The sequence below is a fragment of the Amphiura filiformis genome, chromosome 3 (genome assembly GCF_039555335.1).
Source record: "Amphiura filiformis chromosome 3, Afil_fr2py, whole genome shotgun sequence".
NCBI lineage: Eukaryota > Metazoa > Echinodermata > Ophiuroidea > Amphilepidida > Amphiuridae > Amphiura > Amphiura filiformis.
The window spans coordinates 30,764,651-30,787,625 of record NC_092630.1 but is presented as its reverse complement, the minus strand read 5'-3'; the positions used below and the strand labels follow the sequence as shown (position 1 = coordinate 30,787,625).

Genomic DNA, 22,975 nt, shown 5'->3' with positions numbered 1-22,975 from the left:
TAAAATAACTTATATAAGTTCTTTTGCAGATACAATAATCAATTTCTGAACCCACATATAGAAATTCAAACCATCCACCAGTTTTACCAGTGGCTGGCCTAGCTCAGTTGCTCTACATCTATTGTATACCACTTGCCACACTAAAACTAAAATGAACTCTAAAACTACACTACATAAAACAATTGTTCATGAATATAGCACTCCATATTAAAGGAGTATTTCATGATCCTAGCCTCTTCTTTTTATGTCATTTTTCAGTAGTGGGGGGATGATGCTATGGATCACGAAATGCCCTTTTAAAAGCACCACACCATAAACTATAGGAATTTAAGCAAAATTAATACAATAAACAAATCTATCTGATGCAAGCAAACCTAAACCCTATTAGAGAAGTTCTGTGGTTCACTTAATGTCATCATTCACCTTTCTCTGTACGTTGCCTTTCTACCCCCTGAAATCCAACTGTTTTATGGTTTCTGCTTGACTAGAAGTATGATTCGCGACAAATCATGCGTATCCAATTTTGAGGTCATGGAGGGGTGACAACACCACTGTATGAATGGAGGAGGCGTTGCGTAGAGGGATCCATTGTACTCGGCCAATTGACTACTCGTGTAGACCTGGTTTTAATGGAAGTACATGCATGGAGCTCCTGTAACTGGAATTAGCACCGGACATTCATCTTTAAATAATTTACCTAAAATTCTGATAAATATGAAATTGAATCCCAAAGATTTTAGTACTTTTGCACTATAGCGAATAGTACAACATAGTAAAGTTCAAAGACAGGAAATCAAATGAACTACATGTATTAAACCATCAAAAGATAACCAAATAACTGCCTTGTGACTGTTTGACCCAAACTAACATTTTATTTACAGATGAAAGTACTACTTGTCTGAATATCGCTGGACAACAATGATTTTGCTACTGGGGTAAAAGTATGTGTTTTACACTGCTGATTCCAAATCTGAAGTTGGAATCTGTCCATCATTTTTGTAAGGCCTCTCAGCAAATTTGCTTAAAATGTGCTTTGTTTATTCTCACCTTGATTTCTTTACGCCTAATAAGGGTGATGTAAGTGATGAGCATGGTGAAAGGTTCCATCAGGACATTTTCTGTGATGGAAACTAGGTATCAAGGACGGTTTAACACAAAATGATGATGATTATATGTGATGCGATCAAGCAAAATCAGTCGGAACTCGAATATTGATTTTGAGATATAGCCAAACAAAGGTAATATTTGCGTTTGTTTCCTGCTGTTTTGGACACTCTGTTATTGGTAATATCTTTGGAACTGGTTGTTCTGCAAAATGCAGCTTTGTAAATGCTTGTTACTATCTTATAAGAAACTGAAAATTTAATATTTCCAAGTTCCGACTGATTTTGCTTGATCCCATCACATATTGTCTTTTTATAGCATTCTCAGTAAAAACTAACTTAAAAGTGTGACATGCTGGGTAAATTCAGATTTCATATTTGAAATCAGTGGCGCTGATTTAGCCAAGAACATGGATTTTCCTCAGTAACAGATAAAAAGTTAGTTCTATCTTTCAGCTTATCTCAATCATAACCCTAATGTATCTAACCCTAATCTAATGTGAGTGACAATCCTTAATATTGATCTGGTACACATTTATATCTAGCTCCCAATCAAAGACATGCCCAATTCAAAAATGACTACTCACTCCAACATTACAAGTTTTGGTCAAAACAATAATTTCCACCCTCAATATACCAAGTAATTTCTTTTTGAATTGTTGATGGATACCTGCACACCATCGGTTTTGGCAGCCATGACAATGCGCTGCCACAGTTAATGATTCACTTTTGTCCAGGCTTTTGTCCTGACATGGTCATCCTGTTCCTCCATACACCTGCACCATTAAACCATAATAAACCAAAGAATTTATATAACTGTGACATGATCAAGGAAATTAGTAGAATGTTGGTCAAATTGAATTTGAGATACGGTACTACCAAAAAGAGGTTTTTCAACAAGTCCAAATTTGATGACAATTCCAACGCATTGCAATTTGTTTTATGGGAAAGAATACATGCACTTTATGAATACTAATAAATTTGTTCAAATTGCCATTTAGTTTTGTCAAAGATGAATACCAATGGAAGTATCAGTGATTTGTGTTACTATTTCTCTGAAAATTCAATTTGGAATCAAATCTACAAAATTTAAGTGACAAGTATGTTTAATATTTGTACAAATGTAAGTGCTCACTATTTTTGGTACTTTGTTTCCAACCACCTTATCATTGCAAAGATACAGAAATTTGTGTCAGTCAGTTTCAGCATTTTGTTTGAACTTGGACAGACACCCACCTACCCACCCCCAGGGCCCACACTCACACATGCAAGTGCAAACTGAATGTATATCTTCATGTTTTTATGCTTTTTGTGATCCATCAGGCACTGCTGACCAGGTGCGGAGTGCGGACGTCCACTGCTTCTGTGTCCCCATTTAACTGGTGCTTTCTCATTTGTGTGTCAACGATTGTCAATGTTTACAAACACCCCCCCCCCCTCCCCTGCACACACACACACACACATGAATCAAAAACTTGATACGCCGATGTCTTGAAATGGTATCCAGTAGGCAGCTCTGAATGATGAACATCAGTTTGCAACTAGTTCGACTCCAGCAGGTAATAAGATTGCTCTCTACCATTACAACAAGCCATCATCATCCAGCCAGCCAGCAGTCAACTAGACAAGATGAGCTCACTAGCGCAGTGATTTCATTCATTCATTCATTCATTCATTCATTTATGCATTTATTGAATGAGCTGCGTGTGATCATAGGATGAGGTCATACTAGTCTGGTCATTGCTCTCCTAAAAGCACCTCATCTAGACTCAATTTCATTTGGTTACTTACGCCACCGAGATTACTTGCATGTTTACACTCAAAGGAGATTGAGAGAAAAGCTCAATACGAATTTTGTTCAATCATTTTCGCTCTATCCCTCTTTCCGTTTCTCTTGCTATATATTGGCTTTAACAGGTTTTTCCACGGTGGCGAGGTTTATATCTAGATGGGGATAAGTGGGTCGACATCTTCACCTAAGCTTTACTAACGCTCCACTGAATACAGAATTTTCAATCAAAAACAAAAGACCAGAAATAAAGGAGGGACTCTCTAAGCTATCAAGCAGCGTTGCAGTCAGGCATCAGCCCGTAGTAGTGAAGATATATTTGATGCATTGAACAGCCTTAAATCTTATCTCATGAGCAAATTTAATGACGGTTAACTTTTTCGACAAAAAAGTGCTGAATAAGGTGAGAATTTAACTTTCAATTTAATTACATCCATGGCTTTTTTTTGTAAAAGAGGAATTTGAAGCAGTAAATTGTTGCAATTGTGAAAAGAAAATGGTGATTACAGCAAAAACACCCGTGTTTGAGTGAAGTAAAGATTTCCTTTAATTAGCTCTTCATTCATTTCAACAACATGTCACAGGCACAGGTATGGAATCAATGCACACAATGGAAATTATTGACAAAATACAAAAGAACAATTGATTTTCCTCAAACTTCTTTCAAGGGGAAAATCATGTGCGCTTATTTGTCAATAAAGCTGATTAAAAAAGAGCTGGCAAGGGATAAAAAAAAGTACAATTGATGGTTTGCACTTCAGCTTTTATTTTTGTTTAGAGTCTATGTGATTTGCCTCCGATATCCGGAAATTCAAGCTTGAAGGCAAAGACCCACATTTTTTTAATACAAGGTGTTTTGAAAAAACAAAAACCTGAAACCAATGAATAGAGAAAATTTCCTCTTGAAATTTGTTTAATTTGTTAGGGTATTCTTTGAAATTTTTGGCTGCTGTTTAATTTGGAAAAAATAATCTGTTGCTAATGTATGCACTATCAACCCCCCCCCATCACACACCTTATTCTCACCCATATCATGTGTAAACACCAGCAACCATATATAACAACAATTACCACTATAATTCACTATCCAACTGTGGTCACATGCTCCTGCCCACCCCTTGTTAAACCCAGCTTTTTCATACATAACGTGTGTGTCTTCTTTTGCTGGTGTTTATAAACACCCGACCCTCCGAGCCCCCCCCACACACACACAACAGTTCACTGATATATATGTAGGCTTGGCTTTCAATTTCCAAGGGTCTAGTTACTGGGGTGCATATGCTAATTATGTACAATTTTATGATGTTGGGGGGGGGAAGGGACTTAAAAGCTGATTATGCACAATTTTATGATGGAAGGGGGGGGGGAGGAGAATGTTGTTTATACAAAACACATCAATATTATGATCATAGCCCATGGTGTTTTGCTATCAGAAGGGAAAGAAGGAACAAAAAGGATAGAAGATGAACAAAGAAGTCACTTGGTATCCCTGGGCATCAAATCTTAAGACCCCTCACGTACCAGGCACAAGATCATCGACCAGTCTGGTTTCACTGGCCTGGCCTGCGATTGTGTGCGTATATGACTTGGGGTGATTGCATCATGGCATCACATGGGATGTATGAATGCACACTGGTTTTCCTTATAAATAGGGTCAAAACCAGGGTTATAGCTACGGTGGGCGGCGCCGGGCGGCCCCGCCCGGGACTGGTGCTGTCCGCCCGGCACAATTTTTTTTTTTTAAATAAAAAATAAAAATAAAAAATAAAAATAAATAAATAAAACAAATTTAAATTTAATTTTTTTTAGTAAATGATTTTTCATCATAAGAAGAAAAAAAAAAAAAAAATTAGGGGGGTGATACCCCAGAGCTTATTCCCAGATAACTCGCGTTCACTAAAAAGATTGTACCCCGAGCCAGCGCTCTAATTGGATAGTAATTGGCACTCAACTTGGGCTAGCTATAACCCTGGTCAAAACACTGCATTTTGTCACAAATCCTCCATGATCTGTGAATTTATCCACAAACCACATCCAAAAATTTCAACGCAAACATACTTTATCCTAAAGTAAACCCACAAACACAAACAAAACAAACCAATAAAATCAAAACATGTCAATAAATATCAGCACATTATTTGTATTGTCCTGACATTTTATTTTCCTCAATATTCTCATGAACTTGGAAACTGCGTCCATCTCGTTCATCTTTGATGGCGATGCCAATGTATATGATGACAGGTTCACTGCCCTAGTATTGTGTGTGTAGGCATCTACTACAGCCAGGAAGGAGGAAAAAAAATCCATCCCTCCATAGGCTGCATGCTAACGCAATGTTTTCTCTTGTCATCTGTGTTTCAATCAAAAGTATCGACTGCTCTCTACTCGCCAGAAATCCATAGGATGATTCATGATTTATAAGATTTTTTACATCTGTAAGCCACGGTTTTAAATTTGATTCCTCAATATGATGCAAGTGTTATTAGCGTCCAATGGTCAGTTGGAGATGCGGACAGAATATTAAATGAAACATTCTGATAGTATACTTCTTTTGCTTCATATATAATTCAGTAACATAAAATGGTGAACACAGGATTTGTTATTAACTTTGGTTTCAGAATACTAAACATTGTTGAGAGCAAGGACAGTAGGACCAAATCAAGATTGCACATTTTTAGCCGCAAATTCATTATTTTTTTGCCTAATATTGCAATTTTTACCATTTCATAGACATACAATGTAACAAAATTTGTACAGAAAGCACTCCTTACAAGTTACATCAAATGTTGTGGGAGCAGTGGCAGTGACAGGATTTTTTGGGGGTGGGGGGGGGAGGATGGGGCCAGGGAAACATGAATTTCAGGGGGAGGGCAAAATCAACAAATTTTGCAAAAAATTACCACACAAAGTGGAAATTTGCGCAATTTGGGTTTTTTACTGGGGTGGCAACTGGGGGGAGGGTAAGAAAAACATTTTGGGGGAGGAAAATGCCCCCCTTGCCCGCCGTAGTGCCGCCACTGTGTGAGAGTAAGTACCATGCACTTCTGAGAGGGGAATCCCCATGCCCACCCCATTTTGGTTCTACATTTTGTAGATTCCTATCTTGTTTGGTTGTTTTGAAAACTGGGCTGTGGGCTTTGCTATTTGAAATTGTGAATTTGTTCAAAACTTACACGTTTTATTTCCTGTTCCTCTGCAACTAATACAACACACACTCTATCCCACCCCCAGATTGACTTAACTTCAAGTGAATAGTCCAAACACTATGGACCACATAGCCTCATCCCAATGGCATAGTTCAATAACCTCAATTAAACAATCAGAGTGCAAAATTTGACCTCATGTTGTAGAGTATGAGTTTTTGTACTCAAATCTTCAAAGGTCATTCAATGATATGTGCAAATGTATTGGGGTTATAGAACTGTGCCCTGATAGATGAGCATATTGTCATTGTGGATCCTAGTGAAAGTAAGCAGGTAAGAGAGGAAGAAATGAACTTTATCCAGACATTGTAAATGTAAAACTTTTTTCAATGATCGTTCAACTTTATTTTGGAACATTTAACAAAATACATTCTAAACACAATTTGTTTTATCACAAGTGTTACAACCCCTCCAGAAAAAAAGTAAAATATATAGCCTATATGCCCTTTCTTTGCATGCAATGTTCTAGTATTAGCCTACTAGCCTAAGCGATATATGCAGATAATTAAGGGTAATCGCCCAATTGACTTGAAACATAACCACACAGGCACCTGCATCCATCAATTCTATCCACTTTGCGCAATCTTTACTTCTTCCTTCCTCTCCACTTCATCAGTACAATCAGCGAAGCTATATTACCTGTATATATCACCAGTTCACTTTTTTTTCTTACTTTAAAAGCTACGAAAAAAAAAGAAATATAGAAAAAGACGCTGCGAGAGCCATTCGCGAGGGACCAGTTTATAATCACATATTTTATTTGTATTTGTAATGCACACAAAATTTGGTCCACTATACAATGTAACAAGACAAGCAAGTATTCCCTGCGGTGGGCTATCTGCTTGCAGGGATGCTGTCTACGGACCTACCATTTCAATTTCATTTCAAAACATTGCAGATGGTGTGTCAACAGTGAAAGCGGAATCCTCTGTCCCTTGTTGTCCTGCAAAGTCCACACACAGTAACAACTGTTGTGCTTAAGAGAGTCAGACACCTCTTTTTTCGTATTCATTGCCGTTTGATACTATTTGATTGCTGTGTTTTTGACTTAATCCCCACATGCACTCTTGGCAAAACATATCTATGATAAAGTTTACTCTCTTAGATTGCAAATGCAAGCAACTGAGATTTGTTTGTGCTGACGGACTGGTGCATTTTAAATCAACATGAAGAAACTAATATATATTTTTTTTTCTTTACAGACTTGTTGTCGTGACATGTCCACCTTAACATTAATATTTTCTGTGCTTTCCTGTGTTATAACGCGACATTTTAACATAAAAAATCATAAGGCTGTGTATTGTTAGGAACAGGATATATGGCACTATGCCTACTGGGGAAGTTAACCAATGGCTTTGTTGCCTATTGTCTACACACGACTCTGTAAGTACACACATGAATGCTCAAACAAAATACTTTGCCAAATATAAACCAACAATTAAAGGCAAGAAATCACAAGAGTTCAAGTCATGCACCAGGATAAAAAAAAAACTGCATAGCAAAAAACAAATTGCTCATGCACACTCCACAGGACTAGCAGGTCGACTTTATCTTCTATTATCCGCCCCCTGATTGACAAGTGACGATGAATTGAGATTCGTGGCTCTTAGCGATTTTATTTGTAAACAACAATAAACAATGACACACACAAATGTAAACAATACAGCACTTGTTCCCATGGCCTGGCTAGAAGATTCTTTGGTGAAATGAAATTGAAAGACTCCAGGTCAAACACTCATGGGACAGTATGGCTATGCTTTAACACCACCTTAAAAAAAGAAAACAATATTGAGCCATATCAAATGCATAGATAGGTGTCTTGAATTGAGTTAAGCTAATTTAATTGTCCAAACCCGAGCCAATCCGATACAACTTTTGAGTCATCAATACTGGCCACTTGAAATCAAAATCTGCCAAACTGACGAAAACCAAGACATATTTGATATTCATGATATTTGCAACGGCAACAAAATAAAAGGACAAAACACTGTTTTCTTTGTTAAAGATACCATCCAACAACAAATTAGATATGACTAAATGGGAATATTAATGGACAGATTACCCCCATGGCATTCCATCAGATTTTGGACAATCTCTTCCTCGATACTCTCGCCACTTGCTATACATTCAGTATTAACTGTGCAACAATGCTTTAGCCACTGATAGCCTGTGGGTTGATGAGAGAGACTATATGTACGAGCGAGCGAGCGAGGAGTCCGCTTGTAAGGGTCAGTGACTGCAATGGGCAAAGAGAGTTCACATCATTCTCAAGTTTATACTAGCTCTCCGTGCCATTCCCGCTAACCTAGTCCAAAGCTGCTAGATCACCGGTGTAATAATAGCAAAGCAATTATATTGCTTAGGTAAATGGCAAATTGGCAATAGCTCATTTATAGATTTTTATATTAGATAACACTTAAAGACAGCCTCGTTTATTTTTTTTACCACATTCGTTTGTTTACAAACACTTTATCACATGATCACGAAGGGGGATTTCTAATCATTTCTATCAAAACATTACCCATTATTATAACAATTTAACAAACAAAAACTCACCAACAAAAGAAACAAATAATCAAATAATAAACTTTAGCGCACAGGGGAAATGAACAGCCAATAAAATTATTGTGCACTTTTGTTAATCTTGTCTGACGATAAATTAGTTAGCTACCCAAATTTTCACCAATGACAATTTAATACTACATTGAAATTGCAATCAATTCCCAATTTAAGCTATATTTTTTATGTGCCATATATGGAATTCACCCAGTAGTCGGAATGAATGAGATAGTGAGTGACTAAATACAATTATGACTCATTCACATGAATGGATGCTTATTGACAACGCTATGCATGTATGCATGGGACGCATGTGAAAGAAATTAACTTTTTATTAATCCTCTGATAATCCTTTCATTACTGCCATCATCAACATCATCATCCTGATGTTTGAAGCAAAAAAAAAGGAGAAAAATTAACATTTTATGTTTCCCATTCTGTATGCTATTATAGCCATTGTTATGGGAACATTAAAGTGATATAATTCATAAAATATGGAAATACTGACACCGGTGTTAAAATCAAGCAGGTACAGACAGCGCTACCAGACTCAGGCTTATCATTCTGTTGGGGCAAAATACCAGTTGGAACTTTTGGAAAAGGAATTCAACTAGAATTATGTGGTTCGTAATTAAGGTGGTCCCCACACAAAGGTGCAGAGTGATTTAGTGATTTAATGAAAATGTAGGCAAAATATGCAAATAAGCTCATTAATATTCATAAATATGCGAATAACATGACACAAAGCTATACAGCACATCAGGCCACCATATCGAATCCCCACACCAAGATTTCACTCTTTTTACCCAAAATATTTTTTTCCAAGGGGGTAGTCTGTCCCTCTGCCACATCACCTATGGTAAGTACAATATTGTGGTATCACATCTGTGTACGAACAAGGCAAAAATCATACCTAACAATTAAATAAAAACACTTCAGAAAAGAGGAAAAGTATACCGAACAACTGATTCTGACTTCAGAGCTTTAAGGCAATACACATTTGTTTAGGCGATACATTTTTTAGGCCTTTCATTGGTACTGGATGCATTATGTATTATGCATAATATTCCCACACTGTGGTTGTCAATTTACTTTTTTAAATAATGGATCCTACAGACACAGTTTCTTTTCTCAAACCCAAATGATTACATTTATCATCAGCAAACGCATCAATTTTGTTTAGTTTCTTCATCAATAAAAGATGTCCATCATACGAAGTGACGAGTTTGTACACACACAAAAGTAGGGCAGAAGACCACAATCGCTGCTTGTAGCTTACAATGCAAACTAAACATGATACAATCAGGAATTTGGGTTGTTTCCTATATTCTTTGTAAGATGATGTTACCATGGTTACCAAGTGGTTTCCTTACAAAGATTCTATTAAAAGTACCTTAATTAATGATTACAATTGTATCAAAGACTTTTTTTACACTGCAATGCACAAATTACACAGGTGGTGTATGACGTGCATTCCCTAAATTCAGTAAATTTTCATCAATCAACCGTGTAATTGAATGGGATTATTTTGAAATTTTAAAACGCTTGAAATATCACAAACAAATAGGCCTATGTTGATAAATAATATAAATACAAGCTAAAACCGTTGGGGTTCGATAATGAACCCCACAAAACTAACCGAGTATATGGAAAATGCCATACGGCCGGGCGGTTTCACGAGTTGCCGGCTCGATCATGTCATCCGCCGCCTGAATTACAATTAACACAATACACTTAAAAAAAAAAAAGAAGATAATGCTCTATTTAAAATTGATTTGTGAATTTCTGTTCATTCAAGATCTGTTTGACTTCAAAAGTGAAACCTGGCATACATATTAGATTACCTGTATTTTTATTGTACAGTGTACACAAATGACCAATGGCGGCGCTACAGGGGGCAAGGGGCATTTACCCCCCCCATATTTTTCTTGCCGCCCCCCCCCCCCACTTTTTGAGGCAAAAATGTCCACTTTCTGTGACAATTTTGTGCAAACAATTTTGCCTTGACCACAACCCCCCCCGAAAAAAATTCTGGTGCCGCCACTGCAAATGACCTTAGAAAATTCAAACAGATAAGATGTTCTTTTAAATGCAGAAGGACTACAAGATAGTCACTCATTCCTAATTATCTTAATGGACAAAAAATTATTATAAAGTTGTAAGAAAAAAGGTCAAATTCATCATTAATCCACCTAATGGCTATATCCACGCTTTTATTTGTCAACAGAAATAAAGTCTGAACCTGACCCATATATTAATTACCACAGACTTCTACCAATGCAATTAATGGATGTGCTTGAGCTTGCCATCATACCTAACACGCGTTGATTATTCACCGATGTCACATACTCCAATACGTGGAACTGGTTCATTTCCTTGATTCGCAAACACCATACATGTAAATGGCGAGTGAGATGGAAGAATGAGGCAATACATAAAATTAAATGACTACTTTTGTGGCACCTTTCCCCATTCCCCCTGTCCCACCCTACTCAAAAAATGTGTGGGTTTATTATATAATGCAATGGTATTTAGTGATATGTTTACATTTAAATAAATTAACGCCCAACTAAATTAAGGATTCATTTGAGACAAAGGGAAGAAAACCTGAGTTTCTGGCCAGAGAGCATTTGATTTGTGTAGCGACAGGTATGTTCGGACAGTGACTCAAAACTAGGGGTCTTTTGGTGAGAGATTTAACAAAGAAAGGGGTCATTAAGTGAGAACCAAAATCTAACGAGTCTAATGAGAACACAAATTCTCAAATCCGAGAACTATTGGGGCCTTTGGGTGCCAGCAAAATAAAAAAGGGGATTCCATTGGGTGAGACTCACAGTGAGAGAGAGAGAGTTGAAAATGGGGGTCAATGTGGCCACATATCCCTGTCAGCCATTTTTAGTGAGTGCCCACTGCCCCCATTCCCAGGTTTCAGGAGAACTCATGACATGGTGTGGCAGTGGCGCAGCCAGCACTTTTTCAGAGGGTGGGCAAAGGGGAAGCAAGGCAACTTTCAAGGGGACCAAACTCTGACGAAAATGGTCAAAAATGGGCTAAAGTACAAGAAAAAAAGCCTAAAAATGTTAAATATCAGGGCAATCAGCATTGCACAGGAAGGGGAGCAAGAGGGGGAAAGACTTCTCATGGGGGAAGCTTCCCCCTTCCCCCCTAGCTACGCCATTGTGGTGTGGTGTTTTTTTCCCTTTAATTGTTTGATTTGGTTTTTTACAGATTTGAACTATGACAAAAATATTGGACCGTTATGTAAATCCACTGACCACCTGAATCTGCACCCTGAACCTCCTGTTTGTGAGTCCAATGCTCAGTTAATTTACATAAGAACACCTACAAATGGAAAACAAGGTCACCTTACCTGACCCCAAATATCTACTGGCACTTCCAAGTATTAAAATTGTCACTTATTTAGAAGCAGACATATATCTCTTTTCAACTCCTTCAAAAAGATGGCTGCCATCAACACATGACACAACAAAAGACCTGCTTTTGTACTATCAGAATGTTTGTAGCTTTGTCAAGAGCCAAACGTGCTTATATTTTCTCCCCTGATGTGCAAGAACACACATGTGTGACACTTCTTCTGAGAAAAAAAATAAATGAGGGGGAATGCTAACTGTATGCCTTATACCCAAGTCTGGCTGATTGAAATCAATGAGGCAAAAGAAATAAACAGCGCGAAATCATCGCCTTTTTCAACCCTTGACAAAAGGTCATAAAGTAGGGCACCTTTCCTCCATAAAGGAAACAATTTGACAAGCACAAATCTTGCTCATCATGTATTATACAAGATAAAATTGTATGCTCAAACAAATAGCTAATGTATATCATTTTAAATACTAATATAAATATCAAAACTAATCTGGCAAATTTTTGTTTACATTCCATATGATTATACAGCGATTACAATCAACAGTTTAGGTTTTAGTTCCTTATTTGTGAGAAAAATAATAAACAATGGGTGCAGAACCATTAGAAATTACCACCTATCTTTGTTATTCAATTTTGATTAGAAAAGGTGGTGATCAGTTTAGGTTTTTACTTCCTGAAATGACTTGGAAGTACAAACAGTTACTTTCATAAACTGAGAAGTGTATTCCACTGGATGATATTTATTGTTTTGCATTAAATAATTACACAAAAACAACTATTTCAAATTGTTAGTGTGCAAGCCTTGAAATAAGTGGACTGGAACCAGGAGCAATTTGCTTTTGAACATTGCTCCTGGTTCACTGTTTTTTACAAGAACCAGGAGCAGTTTGTGAAGAAACAGGAGCAATTTTTAAAAAGTAAATCCTTTTCTGCATATACAATACAGCATGTAAGCACAGCTGCATCAATTTACTGGAACCAGGAGCAATTTGTTTTAGAAAATTGCTCCAGGTTCATGTAAATTTTACAAAGTCCAGGAGCTGCTTATTTCAAGGCTTGTTAGTGTGATAAATGCCTTTGACAGTCAAATTCTATAATTTAATGAGTATTTAGCTTGATTGTAAAAGGTACAAACAGTAATATACAGAAATGAAAACATACTTTTGACCAAGCCTTGAAATAAGCGGACTGGAACCAGGAGCAAGGAGCAATATACTTTTGAACATTGCTCCTGGTTCACTGGGATTTTACAAGAACCAGGAGCAATTTCTGAAGAAACAGGAGCAATTGCCTCGCTTGCCTCACCCCACCCAGGTGCAATGGGAAGCTGTTAGAGGTAGTCACAGTAGTTGTAGTACTGATGAACCCTGCGCCATTTGTAGGCAGCAAACGTGGTTCCGACATATTCTAATGACAGGCGGAATAAATGTAAAATGCTTTGATGCTGTTTACCGGATAAAGCGCTATATAAATATCTATCTACGTTTTTTTCAAATAATAAAATCTTTTTCATCACTTTTGCATCAAGTGCAAATCTGGAACCAGGAGCAACTTGTTTTGGAAAATTGCTCCTCATTCATGCAAATTTTATAAGGACCAGGAGCAATTAGTAGCTTTATGAGGGCAAATTTGCTCCCAGTGCCTGCTTCTTTCAAGGCTTGCTTTTGACTTCAAAAGAGAGCTTTCCCCCTTTTATAAACATTTTTTTTTTGATTTTTTTTTTTTTTGTAGACTTGTCCATAGACCGTAAAGTGCTTTTATTTGGGGTCTTGTCTGGAAAAAAATCCTCAAACAGCTGTTTCAAACCTTTGTATGAAACTAAATTGTGCACCAAAATTAATTACAATTTGTAAATATCTGCAAATGTAATTAATTGTTTTTGTAAACTTGCATTTGTCAGAAAATTAAATAAAATGAATGCAAATGCTCATTTAGGATCATTAAAAAATTAAAAACCTTGGTTAATTGCCCATGCAACTTAATTACCCGATCTCCTCCACAGAACCGTACTTTCCATCAGCTGCACGGATGAACACACACACACTGCCCTACATTTTATTGTTATTTATCATTTCATTTATTACAATTAATACCATATTGGCTCAAAATAACTTGATAATACGGCAACTCATCTGCATCGAGCAAAGGGCACCAGAACTGGGTTACAACCCGACATTACAATTAGCTCTTTCTGCACATTAAAGGTTACCAATATGCACCATTTATTCCAAATAAAGGGACATTTTGTGCTTTTGAATAATTGTTACGAATAAAAAATATTCATTTTTTACAACCAAAAAACGTGTTTGACATACACTGTGCAGTGTGCGACTGTGCGCACACACCATACCACATAAACTGCAGACAAACAAACAACTTTCCCCTTAAAAGGTTTTAATTTAATTCACGTTTATTGAATGATATATCAGCAACTTGAACAACAGGATTTGATAGGAAACCACAAGTCTCACCTGGTTTCAGGCTTACTTCTGGTAATACTGTAAAAGTCAATATTTTCGTGATTTTGTCAATTGCACGAGAATTAAATTTCGCGGTTTTGATATTGATACAATAGAAACCTAATGCAAAAGGTTATTTTCGCGAGTTTTTATTTTTGCGATTTTATGTCCACTCGCGAAATTAGAAACCTCACGAAAATTTCTACTTAGTAAAAAATTAGGGAGGGCGGTCCCAAATAGGCCATCCGAGGACATGGGTAGTGAACAACATCTATAGTAACTATTCATTAGAAACCATTTTTTCCCATTTTCAGCCTATTTTACATGTTGACCTCAAAATGACCGTTGACTCAGTGCTTTTGGAGTCTGCCCAATTGAATAATTTACATTCAAATTTGAATAAAACCGCCCAAATATCTGTTATTTGACACTTTAAAATTTGTTCAATTGGGCTACCGTATTCATTCCTAATGTGCGCTTTACAAAGTCATTTTGGTTGGGCGCTTATTTTTTACCTGGTTTACCTAATTTTTTCGCAAGGGCCGTTTATTAGAGACAAATTTATCGTAATTATAAAAGGGTCCCGAGACGTTCTAGTAGCTTTTCTGATGCAGTAAAGCAGTAAATGTATTGCAAGTTTACACAGGACTTCAAATCCTCCAGCAATTTCACTGTATCAATGTCTATCAGTCACTTCAACATTAATGGTACCTTTAGCAAATTGAAAATACCCTGGGTGGGCGCTTATTGGGGTGTGGGCACTTATTGGAATGAAATGAATACAGTACTTGGTAGTCATACACCGTGGCCTGGCTAGCTAATTTGCCACATACATTTTGTACACCTTGGCACTGAAAAGTTTTGGCAACACTGTCAAGCACAGTGATGCCCCTGCCCACAGTCATCCCTCTACAGATTTTCAGCTTGTGCCAATATGACAAGTTTGCCCAAAATTTGGCCCAATGAGCCACAAAAATCAGTAATTTATTATTGTTGAGGCAGAAGCATTAGAATTTAGGGGAGACGAGCATAGTTTGTGCTGGTTTTACTGGGACATAATTTGCATCAATCGCATGAAAACTTTCAATTTCAGACTATTTTAGCTCCAAAATGAAAGTGAATTTCAGTATTTGATGGGCAAGTGGGCATGAATAACACAAAATGCAAGATGTGCCCCCCCCAAATTTCCGGCGCCTCTATGGACACACCCTTGCTCACTCATACTAAGTGCACTTGGGTTGAAGTGAAAACCATTTAATGTTGGTGCAGTGTGAAACAACATTTTCCCCTACTAGCATTTTTGGCTAAATATAATTGGATATTCACATGAAAATAAGATAAATACTAACTGGGGCAAGAAATTCGTTTGGACAAACAATACTAACAGCAGCTTGGCAGCTGTGTATTCACTGCTTTGTTGTCATATGGCTCTAGAAATGAACTCTACAGACCAGCCATTTTGCTGGGTAAACAATCCCTAGAACAAAAAACAAATGCTACGCAAACAAACACATTATGGCATAGAAGGCAAAATACATTAATGCCTAGTTGATTTTGTTCTATGTTCATTAATTTGGAACTTATATTTCTGTTCCACTTACTTGAAATTACTTATAATTCTGTTCCGCTTACTTGAAATTACCAACAATTAGGCTACACAAGCCACTGTGACAAGTTCACAAGAAGTCCAAACTTTCACTATGGACCACAATGGCCTCATCCCAATGGCATAGTTCAATAACCTCAATTAAACAATCATAGTGCAAAATTTGACCTCAAGTTCAGGGTATGAGTTTTTGTACTCAAATTATCAAAGGTCATTCAATGAATGTGCAAATGTATTGGGGTTAAAGAACTGAGCCCTGATAGATGAGCATGTTGTGGATCCTAGTGTTTACTCCTAATCATGATGTTGTTGCAGGACATATTCTGCTGATCAGTGTCCATTTCAAATAACACCCAGAAATTTTCTTTACATGTTGCCACAATGAGCATAACAAATGAATTTACGTTTTTAATGAAGCATGTCCTTCCTTCTTTTCTACATTTTCTCTTACATACATGGATTACACACAGGCACACCCCATTTGATTTCACATTTGACATGGTATGGCAAAGGTACACAGCATAAATAAAAATTGAATAGGCCTATTACCAACATAATAAATAGGCCCTAGGATAATTCTTTTTCTATGAGGTAATGCATCATTGGTAACCTTCGAACTAATATAGGTCTACCATTTACTACTTCCTACAATAAATAGTGCCTTCTTTGGTGTGTAGATATTTTGTTCAGTCATAAAACCTAAAACTACTGAGCCTTTGAGCGTGTTTCTACAGAGCCAAATACCGTTATGATAACGGTATGGAACCGTTAATCACTCATGTGGAAACAGCCTCCAACGCCTTTTCGCAACACCTTTTCAACGGCAACAGAAACCTTGTTGGAGTAGGTTTTTGCCGTTGACGACGCGGGTAGATTTTCTGTAGAAACAGATCGAAGCGGTGACTTGCCGTGTATCTAACAAAATCAGGGCAAAATGGCTGTTATTCAACAGGTAGCTGGGTCACATGACGTCATTGAGCTTAAACGGTATGAACACACCAACGGCAAAAACCTGCCTGTGGAAACAGCAGCTTAAACAGTAAGATAATGGTAAGATACCGTTATCCATTTGGCGGCAACTTTAGCAAAGCGCCTGTAGAAACATGCTCATATTTTGTAACACGGAATAATTTTCAATTATATATAAACATCATATACAGTTATATTTAGTACCAATGTATTATAGCTATGCGTCTCCTCTATCCAGTGATACCAAAATAATCACTAATTTTACTGTAGAAACCAATGGTGGGCTTCATCACCCCCCCTCCCCCCATGGTCATCTTTGACGGCTGGTTCTACCCCAGGTAAGGTGCTGGGGTAAAAATTTTATCACTTAAATGAGCGCAAAGCCTTAAAGGATGGATCTACGGGTAGCTTACATCTTTTGGGTGTAAATGTGTGCATTTTTTATGATGGATAAAAAATCTTACAGGGGGGGTCCTCCCCCTCTTCGTAGTTAAAACTAGCTGGCCTTTTTGTTTCCATTCCATATTAAAGAGTTAAGAAAAATATGGGTATAGTGAGGCTGTACAATATGAGCTCTGGTAGGAGGGTAAAATTGGGGGGGCAAGAAATGTTTGGTGAGCCAAAAGGGGGGGAGCAATTTTGGCACACATTTATGGGGCTTTAATATGCAAATAATTTAATATGCAAATTTTCCTGATCGCTGCGCTCGCAACATATCTCAAAAATTTGGCATGTCCAAAGGGGGCAAAGATTTTTTGGCGAGCCGAGAAGGAGGAGCAAGCGATTTTTGGCAGGTCGGGGAGCAATTTTTGCGGGCTGTTCAAAATTTTACCCCCACGGGGCTCGTTATTGCACAGCCCTGAAGTGAACACTACCAAAGTCATAGCCAGGGGTGCAGGGGTGTGATGTGTCTCTCCACATTGTCATTTTTTTTTAAATCACTTTTAATGAGATAGGCGGCACCAAATGGGCCGAAAGGCTTGGGAAGGATTTTAACTCTTTTTTTTCCGTAAAACATTAATAATCGAAACATTTTGGGAGCTTTTTTGAGAAGAAATTCACAAAAAGGTCATCTTTTTGACAGTATAATTTGAAATCAGCACCTTTAATACCGGTAATAAAATAAATAAATATAAAGGAAAAATTCACAAAAGTTCCACTTTTTAACCCCCCCCCCCTCCCCATAAATCTGGTCTATAATAGTGCAGCTATGATTAAGTTTGCCTGCAATTTGACTGTGTATGTGAGAATTTGTTTTCATTATATGTTGACCTCATCGACCTTTGACCTCAGTATGTGAGCGACCTTGAACAGCACTATAGAATGAAGGTTCACAATTAGCGTAGTTTGGCTTCAAGTGGATTCGAACTGTTCATGTGACAATTTTTTTTCATTTGCAGCCAATGTTACAAGTTGATCTCAAATGACCTCCGTATGACCTCGAACACCATTATTGCATAAAAGTTCCCATAATGCAACTTTGATCAAACCAAGTTTGGTGACTTTGGATTTGAACTGTCCATGATGTGGGCGTTCATAAATATGTTTTGGATCCAAGATATTTACACTTGATTCATCAAAACATAATGCAAATTATGCATTTGAACTGTTCATACCAGACTAAATTTTAACAAAAGCCTAACATAAAAGTTTCCCCGCCTTCTGGAAGGACCAAACACTTGTGTTTGACAAATACACATGCTGAGGGATACAGCTATGTCTCCCTACAGATCATCCAAAAAGAAAGAATGCTCAAAATATATGGCACTTCATTTGAGAATTTTCACAAGGGGTCACCTGCACTGCACCTCAAACTTGAATTGTGACAATTGGAACATACTAGTAATAGCTAGTAATCAATGACAAATGTTTTGTTATGGGTTCCAGGGATGTGGCCAGGTGAAAAGAAAACCCATCCCACCTCTGACACCACAATCCGTCACCGCCTCTGTAATCCCACCTAATAATATTCATATTTAAATCCCACTTCTGACACCATTTTGATTCCCACTTCTGACACTCAAAATGATTTTTCAATCAGATTTTTTAAATTCCCACTTCTGACACCAAGATTATGCTCCACAACTGGGATAACTTTATTGTGATAGTATGGGACAATGCTGCTCCCCACAACATGAATAGTGAAAGTTTACCGATTGCCGGGACCGATTGTCAGGCTATATAATTATGTGCAGTTTCCCCGCCTTCTGGAAGGACCAAAAACTTTCGGTACCCTCCCCTTTATTGATAAGGACATAATTTCCCCAAGAAAACAAGTAGCAGCGTCAGCTTTTAGGCTTGATTTAGGAAATGATGAGGCATCGCCATGTTAATGTATGGTACCATACCACCCACCCCATCACCCTGGTATACAACACCAGGCTACCACACCACTCATCCATCAACCCAGACAGTGTGCAACAGCATGATCAATACAAAACTGTCATTATAATACCGTGGTTCCGAATCAACATATCCAGCTTTGGATTTTGTTTATCAGTGTTTACAAAAGGCGCTGGCCTTTCCTGAGAAAGGAATAAAACAAATCTTAACCCAGGCATAAACAAGAATGACATTGAGCAATATCCCTAGCACTTCCCTGCCTGTGATACACGAATATGTCTGGTTTAAAAGCTATCAGTGGTGCGACTGTAGTGAGCCGCGAGCGAGCTGGCCTATGTAAACATTGGTACATAGCTCACGACTCACTCGCACTGTGTAACACACAACGGTATACACTCAATGGGCCGATGAAATCGAACACAGAATTTAAACTCTACAAAACTCTCGTAAATTTACGATTCTTGAAGTCCCGTAGTTTGCTCCCAACGACATTTACCCAAATTGAGTATTTCGCAGAAAATCAGAGGCATTAATTATGTAAATAAGGTCCCACACAGGACTTCCCCAATGCCCGATCGACCACGTTTCACATGCACGGTGGGTCGTATTCAGTATGCAAATTATTTATTCACGGAGAAAGCCATTGCATGCCACAAATAACAACAAAAATACATATTAAAAATATGGCAATTTGGCACTTCAGAGCCTCGTGAGTTCACGAAATGGTCTAAAGACAAGATAATATCCACTTACCTGGGTATATAAAAGCTCAATTTAGTCTCAAAAGCGAGAAATGAGGAGAAACCGGGCTGATTTCCGGAGACTGGTTGGACATCGAGTCTTGTGTACCACAACTGCTCAGCCAAACATCGATAAACAAAAACTATATCATTGCGCAGTTTCACAACAAAACAGGTCACTTTGACACAGCTAATTGCGTATAATCCAATAAAACGTCACGGTTATGATATCATATAATTATATTTAATATTAATGTGCAATATTGAAGCATACAGGACATGCACAGTGACAAGTGCACCGTTCTCAGGACTATTTGTTGCAGAACACCATTGTTGTTCATGGGGGTTCATCGGCACTCGGTGACGTCAGAATACACCTGCTGTGTAAACAAACGAGTTAGCGCGGCGCGAAGTCAGGGCCCTGCTGCTGTTTAGTTCCGAATGTAAACTTATGACTTGGTCGTCTTGTGAACATAATTCTCCTCAAGAAATGAGCTGGATACAAATTGCATTTTGGTGTATCTAACTTTTTACTTAGTGTTCAAACCCGGGTTTAATAAGTCCGCTCCTAACGCGTTTCAGTAGTGTTTTGTGAATGGTCAAGAGTTTTCCAGGCATGGTTATTTCAGCCAATCAAAACGCTGCATGCCGTCCTGTCAATTATTCCGGTTAACAAGCCGACAATCACAACAAAATTATTGGAAATGTTTCCTTGCATTTAAAGCAACACAAAATCATTAATTTAGTTAAAATAGATGACGTGATCTTCACAATTTTAACGAGATAAAATGCTAATGTTCAATTTGCACAGCATGCAGCTAGCACCCGAGTGTTGGCATCAAAAATGCGGCAAAAACTACCATTTTACAACGAAACAGAATATTCCTGAATGCGTTTGAATTTGGGGTTTTACTTTTGTGGGTGGGGGTGTGTGTGTGTGTTGTTGTTGTTGGGGTTTTTTTTGGGGGGAGTAATTTGATTTAATTCAGCCTTTCGTATCAATCCATTGCGCCATATAAAAAATGAGGACAAATAAATAGCATGCCTAGACTCCGTTGATTATTTAATGGATTAAAAACAATGTTTTTAAATGTTGAAATTTTTTTTTCTTTGAATATGAATTTTATGTTTGCTCAGTGCTGGTTATTGAAATCGGGTTTATTGCTGATGTTGTTATTTTTGTTGCTGTTTTGTTTAAACGTAAATGTTGAACTAGTTGTTCACTCTTGGAAAAAAGGTTCTGTAGACGGTATTAATCTGAGCATAGAACCAAAATGGTTCTGGAAATGCTGAGAACCATTTTAGACCTGAAAAGGTTCTATAAATGCCAGAAAGAACCCTTTTGGGATTCAAAGAATCCTTTTCTCTTGATTTTCAGGCAAGAACCATTTTTCCTCTTTCCTTTGCCTTCTCGTTCCTAAGAGACATTCCTAGGAGTGTTGTTGTTGTTGTTGTTGCGGTATATCTATATTTTTAACTGGTTGTTCAAGCTGCAATTAAGTGTCAAATTTGTTGTTGTTTTGCTGTTATTGTTTGGACTTTGTTGTTGTGTTGCGGTGTAATGTTGTTGATGATGGTGATTTTGTTGCCCGGGTTTTGTTTATCAATGTGTTGTTGTTAAGTTGTTTTTGGTAGAGGGATTTTTGTTGCACAATTTGGGGTATACATTTTTTTAATATATTTTAATAGTTTTATCAGAGAAGATTTTCTTTTCTGATTTTATGCAAGTGTGGAAGAACAAGCACGGGAAACAAACAACCAAATCAATATGTCCAAGTTGTTTACGATATAAACAAAGGTCACGCCTTGAACCGAGCTAGCTCGACGTGCTGTTGTTAGGAAATGTAAACAGGCGATATTAAATTGAAAGCAGCCTAGTTAGCATATAAATAGCAGACTCAATCACAGACAAATAAATGTACACTGAACTTCCAACCTCTATTTATTCATTATATTGTTAGCTACAATTACTGGCTGTGAACAATAGAACGAAAATGGCGGAACAAACCTCAAGAATTAAATACGTTTAAAGTGGTTTTTAACATCTTTTAAAGGTTCAGACAACATAAAACATACAAATGAGCAGAAATGATGTGTAGATCATTGTGGTATATCATATTGTGCGTTTTTGCATTTCATTATCTCATCAATAATTATTGTAAACTATTTGGGCATAATATAAAATGGCGAGACAAAACATGAAAAGCATTATTTGCCCTCAGAAGGGTAACAAATACCATTCTACTTTCACATTCACTTGGGCGGAGTGGGGTCTAGTTATCCTGGAAATGAATGAAAAATTATGTTTTAATTTTATTTTGCGTGTTATTTTTTATTAAACGCTTGAAAAGTTTTGTCTTTTAGTTTTACTAAAATTATTTGGTGTATTTATTGTGATTCATTAATTTATTTCTAATTAAAGCTCAGTATAAATCTGAGACGAATCGTCTCAGGTATAAATGCAATATTTTAGTTATGCATTTTGAAAATTCTGGCAAAGCCTCTAAAAAGCATTCAGTTTCGCACAGAGCCCGGGGAGGGTGCTTCCTGATGCTGAAGAAGATGTACCACGCAGTGAAGACCAAATGCACTCATTAGGCGCAAAGGTGCTCTTAAAGCACCCAATTTGGGTAAAAGTGTGTTAGCCCGGGCCTACTGCAAAAACAGCAAAATGTAGGTATAGAGAAAGTCAGCATTCGAAAATCTGCGTGGCACATCCCCGCACAAATGTTTTGAAGACACCCCCCCACAGGACAGCAGCAGTCTGCCATTTAGAATGGTTATTGGTCAATTTGGGCCCATTTTGGGGTGCTGATTCCG

At 37.5% G+C, this 22,975-nt stretch overlaps 1 protein-coding gene across 1 annotated transcript in view; it reads right to left on the bottom strand.

Moving 5' to 3' along the window:
* LOC140148346 (uncharacterized) overlaps positions 1–20,372 on the bottom strand; it is a 107,437-nt gene extending 87,065 nt beyond the window's left edge. The window contains 1 exon segment of the mRNA XM_072170270.1: positions 20,169–20,372. The gene's annotated coding sequence lies outside the window, so the exon portion shown is untranslated.
* Between the last annotated feature and the right edge of the window lie 2,603 nt (positions 20,373–22,975).